Raw genomic sequence first — 7,744 nt, 5'->3', positions numbered from 1 at the left:
TTTTTTTTTTTTTTTTTAATTGAAGGTTCCTTACTAGCCCTATCTTCAAACAAGTGGCTGGACCAGAGGAAAAGGGAAGGTGAACCAGCTGGTGCAAGGAATGGTCATCTCCACAACATTCCATTTATACACAGAACTAAATAGACGAGCACAGAGTCACTATGCAGTCAGAAGTTGGCAACCTGGAATTGGGGAGGGGACAAGTGGGGAGTGGGAGTGTCATTAAAAAAATACAGGTCCCTCTCAAACTGGGGTGCCTGGGGGGACTTGGTCTGTTTCAACTAAAAAGGAATCAGAAGATCAAAAGCAGTTTGGAAAGGCCAGAACCATGAGGGGTGGAAGGAGGAGGAAGGTCCCGGGTGTCCAGGGGAGGGGGCCTATTTGGCAACTGGGGTGAAGGGATTGCCCTTCCTCTACTGGGATCCCCCCAGCCTCGGTCTGGCAGGAAGGGGGAAGCCTGCAGCCCTTGACAGGCACATCTGGGACTGTCAGATGCTCCAGACAGGGGGCTGGAGGGGGCTCATAAGGGCTTGCCCTCCAGAGAGATAACAGCAGCACTGCCCCCCAGTTTCTCAGCCAGGGTGCAGCAGTCCTTGAACTTCTCATAGCAGTTTGCTTGTAATTCATGCTTGATCCCTGCCAGCTTCATCTTGATGGCATCCTTGGAGCTAGGATAGATCATTTTGCTCTTAAGGGGTGCAGACTCAGGGGCCCAGAAGATAAAAACCAGATCCTCCTCTTGCTCTCCTTGGTCTCATAAGTTGCATCATAGAGGGCATAGCGGCAGTCCTTGTCTGGCAGTATCTTGACAAAGGTGGTATAGGGGTCATTGACAGTCTGCCCAACATCACCAACCAGGATCTCCTTGCCCTCCTCTAGGATGATGTTCTTCTTATCTTCACTCAAGCAGAAGAGCACTGCTTACTTGCGCTTCTTCACTTCCTCTGGCGTCAATGATTTGTACACCTTCATGTCATTGAATACTTTGATGACACCATCAGAGACAGCCACAGCAGAGACCATGTTTCCGGAAGCGAAAGAAGTAAGGCAAAGAGAGCCAGAGAAGAAGAGAGCCACTGCAGCTGCTGCCGGCATCCAACTGAACCTCTTTCCTATATTTTTAATGACCTTTTAGTTTCTTCCTATATGATGCTTCTGATGACATCCCACGACTATTCTGGTCTTAAGTTATTAGTGTCTGATGCATCAAATCTGTTTTTTGAGATTGTCTCTAAATTCAGGAGGGATATGTTCAAGATCCTATTTTGGCTTTTAAACACTTGTTTTAATTTTCGTCATCTTCAGCATGAACTTGCATATGAGTAATTGATGGACTCTTTTTGCCTGATGCTATTGAGCTTTTCTGCTGCCTCTTCCCAAAGATATAGTCATTTTTCTTCCTGTGTATTCCATCGGGTAAGATCCACAAGTATAATTGCCTTTTACATTGCTTAAAAAGGTATTTGCAATCACCAGCATCATTTCTATCACCAAGGCCCAATTTTTCAACTACTGATCCTTCTTTTTTGTTTCCACATCTCACATTTCAGTCACCAGTACTTATCAATGCATCTTGATTATATTGTAATTGTGTGTTTCATCAATTTAGGACTGAAGAAGTTGGTAGAATTCTTCAATTTCATCACTAGCTTTAGTGGTTGGTATGCAAATTTGAATTATGGTGATATTAATTGGTCTTCCTTGTAGGTGTACAGACATTTTCCTTTCATAGACAGCATTGTACTTCAAGATAGATCTTGAAACGTTCTTTTTGATGAATAATGCAATATTCCTGCTGTGAATGGCAAATTCACAGTAAACCTTATGATTGTCTGATTCAAAACAGCAAACACCAGTCCATTTTAGCTAGCTAATCCCTAGGATATCAATCTTTATCTATTCCATTTAATTTCTGAGCACTTCCAATTTTCCAAGATCCATGTCCTGTACATTCCATGTTCTGATTATTAATGGATATTTACAGCTGCTTCTCCTCATTTTGATTTGTGCCCCCAAAGCAAATAAAGGCCTATAAAACATACTCTATTCACATCATTGTGGTCAGCTCTACATTGAGGAGACATCTCTTCCCCAGTCATATTTTGAGTGCCTTCTAACTTGAGAGACTCATCTTCCAGCACTTTTTCTGACAATGTTCAGCTGTGATTCATATTTTCAATCTGAAAAGATTTCACTGCTTTTCATAAGATTTCCAGTGCTTCCTGGTAGGGGCCATAGGATAGCACTGGACTACAAACTATGAGATCGGCAGTTCAAACCCACCAGCTGCTCATTGGAAACACTATAGAGGTTGCTATGAGTTGGAATTGACTGGATGACACTTAACAATAACAACAACAAACATTCAAAAATAGTCAGCCTCTCCTTCTTCCAGTTCTGTTTTAGTCTGGAAGCGCTGCTGAAACCTCTCTACAATGGGAGACCCTGCTAATTTTTGAAAGCCTCTTGCAAACCATCACAGTATGACAAACTGACAAATAAATGGTGGCTGCTTATGGTAGGTAAAGCATCCATTTTGAGAAAAGCTTGAAGTGATCACCCAAGACAGAGCTAGATACAGTAGACACAGGCCAGTTTGAAAGTATCCAGAATCAATATGAGACACAGTAGGGTCAATCCAATCAGGCAGTGGTCCTATAAGCATTATCTGAGAGAAAAAATACAACCTTGTTGCACACTTTTCCTAATTTTAAACCATTCAGTGTTTCCATGTTCTGTTCAAACAACTGTCTCTTGGTCCATGTACAGGTTCCACATACTTCGCAATGTTGTCCACAACTTGTCATGATCCACACAATCAAAAGCCTTTGTGTAGTCCATAAAGCATAGCTAAACATCTTTCTGGTATTCTCTCTGCTTTCAGCCAAGATCCATTTGATGTTAACAATGATATCCATTGTTCCATGTCCTCTTCTGAATCTGGCTTTAACCTCTGGAAGTTTTCTGTCAATGTATGCTTGCAGCCATTTCTGTAGTACCTTTAGTAAAATTTTACTCACATGGGATATCAAAGATATTGCCCAATGATTTCCACATTCCATTGGGCCATCTTTCTTTGGAATGGGCACAAATACGGATTTCTTCCAATCGGTTGGCCAGATAGGTGTCTTCTAAATTTTTTGGCATAGATAAGTGAGTGCCTCTAGTGTTGCCTCACTTTCTTGAAAGATTTCAATTTTTATTCCATCAATTCCTGGTGCCTTGTTCTTTGCCAATTTCTTTAATGCAGCTTGGACTTCTTCCTTCAGTATCATTGGTTCTTGATCATATACTACCTCTTAAAATGGTTGAACATCTACCATTATCTTTTGTATAGTGACTTTGTGTATTCCTTCCATTTTCTTTTGATGATTTCTGCATCATTCAGTAATTTGCCCATAGAATCCTTCAATAATGAAAGCTAGGCTTGAATTTTTTCTTCAGTTCCCTCAGCTTCAGAAATGCTGAGCATGATTTTCCCTTCCCAGGTAGACTGTTCAAACCCATTGCTCCTTGGAAACCCCATCCAGGATAGCTATTAATTTGAACTGACTCAGTAACACTTAACAATAACAACAACCTTTTTGTGAGGAATTCTGAGCTCTTCAATTTACATAATGGATATTCGCAAGGGAATATCATACAGTATTCTTTTTATATATTATTTGAGTTTGAGGAGCAAAAAAAAATTTAAGGGGAAAGATCAGTACAGTAGGGTGAAAGGGGTGATGTCTCCCCAAGAAATTCTCATAAGACAGCACTTGCTGTCCCCAAATAATAAACAGGTGCATTATTATGATGGGGAAAATTTATATGCTCAATTTTCCTTGCAGTTTTCTTAATTTTAAATTTTCTTATAACTTTCTAATAAGCTCCCATGATCATCTTGTGTCTTTAGCAAAACTTATCAAGATTGTCCCTTTGGAGTCTCCCCCCAAAAGAAGTCATCATAACTTTCTGATATGACCTCTCCGTCTTGATTTAGCTAGCCCGGCAGACACCCTAGGAAAACACTATTTGGATTGGAACTTTTTTTGTTTGTAAGGGATCCTGATAAAACCGAGGAGTATTGTTGTGGTGTTGTGGGCTAATGAGCCAGACTGTAAAGCCATTTGAATGGAAAGGTTAGCAGTTCAGGTTTACCAGTTGCTCCCTGGGAACTCTATACAGAGTTGATATGGGTTGGAACTGACTTGACGGCACTTAACAACAACAATGAGAACAAGATAAGTGCATTTCTGAGAGAACTTGTCTGCAGTCATACACTGATCTCAGATCCATGTTAAAATATGTTTTGTTTGTTATGAACCCATGTATATAATAACTATTTTTTAGTCACCCTCATATACAGAGAGAAATTTACTTCAAAGGAGTCTTACACACTTGTGAAGAAATAGTTTACGTAGTTCCCAAATCTATGAATCAGTCAGCAAGCTGAAAACCTCTGCTGTATGATGTACCCAAAATCTGTCAATAAGCTGGCAGGCCAGAGACTTCGAAGATTTGTGTCTCAATAGTAATCAGTAAACAAGAGGAGAGTGTGAGCTTGAACAGAGCATCCAGTTACATGTTGGAGGCTGGTCAAAACCCCAAGGAAACTCATTTCAAGTGAGTGACTGCTCACATCAGATAACAAAATGGAAGATGATTACATAGTGTCTGCCAGCCCACTGAAGATCACAGCCTAACCAAGGTGGCGCACAAAAATAGCCATCACAGCAGGTATTGCATGTGAGTGAGGTTATTTGTGGTTGTGTGAAAAGCTTGAAATATTTCCAACTTACTAGTATCTTGCCTATGGAAAATGAAAATAAGGAAGGAGATTGAAAGAGAGAGCATGTGTTATTAACGAAATATTTACCTAATTTCTTACTGTTTTCCATTGTGCTGTGTTTAGATAGGAAAATCATAGTACATAACTGGAGGTAGATTCTGGCAATTGGCTTTAGAGAATAAATCTATTCTCAAAGGCAGACAAGTAGAAATCTGGCTAATATCCTATTTTTTATTATAAAACAATCATATCTCTCCAACATGCAGCATATTTATATTATTACATAATTACAAATTATATAATGATATGTGTCTACCAAAGGAAGTTTGAACAAAGAAAGGCACAAACAAAGAAAAGTATTAACAGAAAGCACTTATCTGAATATTTATGCAATAGCATGGAGCCAGAGCATAAAAATAAACTGTAAACATTCACTTAATATTAAATGACTTATAGTCAGTCTATTTCCCAATAGAGATTTTTATTACTATTATTATTTTCACAATTACACTTGAGCTATACCAAATAACACTGACAATATGCTGTAGCTAATGACCAAAGAGAGACAAATGCTTCAGTCAGATAATATTAATGGTAAAATAAGTTGAACTTAAATTGTGTTTCCTTCTCTAAATTAATGAATCACCATTAGTGAATAAAAACAACCTTTCCATTTCAGATATGTGCACCCATGGTTGAATGGTTGAAATAATAGACCTATAATGTCACTTGGGATTTCCTAGTGTTGATTTGAATCATGCTGCGTATAAGGTTTATCAATGTACAACACACACGAAGTACTCTAATAAACAATATCAATACTTTGCAATGGGGTAATGTTGCAAGAATTCCAAATCACTTTTACAAACTACATATCTCTATATCTTCCTAAAAACATATGGCATTATAAACAAAAATGCACCCTTCACATTGTAATTGTGTAAAGGCTTAAGTTTATAAATCAGTCTACAAAACAATATACTTTAGGATAGACATATAAATAGGATTCACAGATTGGCTTTTGTTCTTGATGTTTGACAACCATTGATACACACAATGCTTTTCTAAAGTTGATGGTAAAAATTGATATATTTAAGCATAGGAATAAATAAATAAACACTAAAGAACTGCCATACTGAAGCTTTATTGAATCCAAACATAGGACTTCTCTCTCATTACAAAGCTTGTTGATATTCCACGCACTCACGGTCACAGACTATGTGACCAAATTATATGCAAGAATGAAGGGGCAGTATGATATCCACTGTAATTATGATTTAACACACTTGAAAGACTGTACTGGAAGATTCTTACAAATAAGGTGGTTGCATAATAGCTGCATATTTTAACAAACAAAAAAAGTATGTGGAATGATCTAAAAGTATGTGTAGGAAACCTAGTCACTAAATTTAAAAATACCTATCCTATGAATTCTACTGCTTTCATGTTTTTGGTACCTCATTTGATCTCTGTGAATGATCCATGTGATATTCAAAAATCAAAAAAGTGGATTCCAACTCATAATGACCCTATAGGACAGAGCAGACTGCTCCATAGGATTTCCTAGGCTGTAATATTTACAAAAGCATCAAGGTCCAAATTGTTGACCTTTTGGTTGACATCCCAATGCTTAACCTATTACACCATTAGTGGGACTCAGAGTATGAATTTTCCTAACTCCAAGTCCTGAAACCTTCCCACTAACCTATCCCTACTTCTCATAAGATTTACTAAAATGCATTATAGACTCAAGAAGCTGTGGTGGTGCAGCAGGTTAAGTGTGTGGTGCCAACCCAAAAGTCAGCTATTGGCACCCATTAGCAGCTCTATGTATGAATCAATGGTAATGGATTTTTTGTTTGTTTGTTTGCATGGACACAACATTCATCTTCGCCAATTCTATATTCAGAAGACTATGTTTTAATAATGTCTCCTATTTTGTGTCCTGTAAGGTTTTTGGTTTTAGAGAGGAAACAGACCTCTTTAAAAATGTCATTTAGAAGCCAAATATGACATTATATTTACAAAGTTTACATTACGACACTCATTTCTTAAAATGATGTAAAGAATGAAACTTGAATTTGAAATCTTTCTATTATTATCTCATCCCTGCTCAGCATCCTATTATTTTTAAATCATTTTTATTTCTATTTCAGAATTAATCTTCAATACAAATATGGTTTGAAATATAAAAGCATGTATTTGAAGGAAGCTAAAAATAATTGGGACCATTTCACACAATGTAGAGGAGATTAATATATATTGAACCTTGTGTTCTATTCATAAAACTTCTTTGGAAAGAAAAAGAATTGTCTGATTCCTGCTACCACTGTGCAAGAATGAAAAGAGTGACCACAATGAGGGGCAGACTGAAGCAGAATAATAGATCTAGCTTATTTAAATTCTACACAATACTGTGTTCTAGCCTTTCCATGCTTATTTCTTTGAAAAGGATATTCAAAAACCATTTACAAAATATTTATTCTTATGCAAAAACTTAAAAAAAATCCCCAGCAAGTTGATTCTGAGTCACAGCAACACCATGTTTTTCAGAATAAAACTGTGCTTCATGGGAGCTTCAAAGGCTGTGATCTTCTGGAAGTACATTGTCAGACTTTTCTGCTGCAGTGCCTCTGAGTGAATTTAAAGCACCAATCTTTAGGTTATTTGTGCACTTAACCATTTGCCTTACTGTATGTCAGAGACTTAGACATGGTCCGTTCCTCAAGATTTTACATTCTAGCACTGAAAACACATGTTCAGAAATGTTAACGTTTTGTGGGAAACTATAACGGAAGAACACGTATGGTGAAAGAACACAACCCTGTCGCACACCTTTCCCAATTTTAAAGCATTCAGTGTTCCCATGCTCTGTTCAAACAACTGCTTCTTGGTCCAGGTACAGATTTCTCAGAAGTACAATTAAGTGTTCTGGAATACTCATACTTCTCAATGTTGTCCATAGCTTGT

The 7,744-nt window shown here is 37.7% G+C and overlaps 1 pseudogene; it reads right to left on the bottom strand.

Annotated features, from left to right (window-relative positions):
• Window positions 1-520: 520 nt before the first annotated feature.
• Window positions 521-1,023, bottom strand: LOC102817187 (annotated as a pseudogene).
• Between the last annotated feature and the right edge of the window lie 6,721 nt (window positions 1,024-7,744).

This window comes from Chrysochloris asiatica, unplaced genomic scaffold (assembly GCF_000296735.1).
Source record: "Chrysochloris asiatica unplaced genomic scaffold, ChrAsi1.0 scaffold00012, whole genome shotgun sequence".
Taxonomy (NCBI): domain Eukaryota; kingdom Metazoa; phylum Chordata; class Mammalia; order Afrosoricida; family Chrysochloridae; genus Chrysochloris; species Chrysochloris asiatica.
The sequence above is the reverse complement of the archived record's forward strand: the minus strand, read 5'-3'. Positions and strand labels throughout refer to the sequence as shown.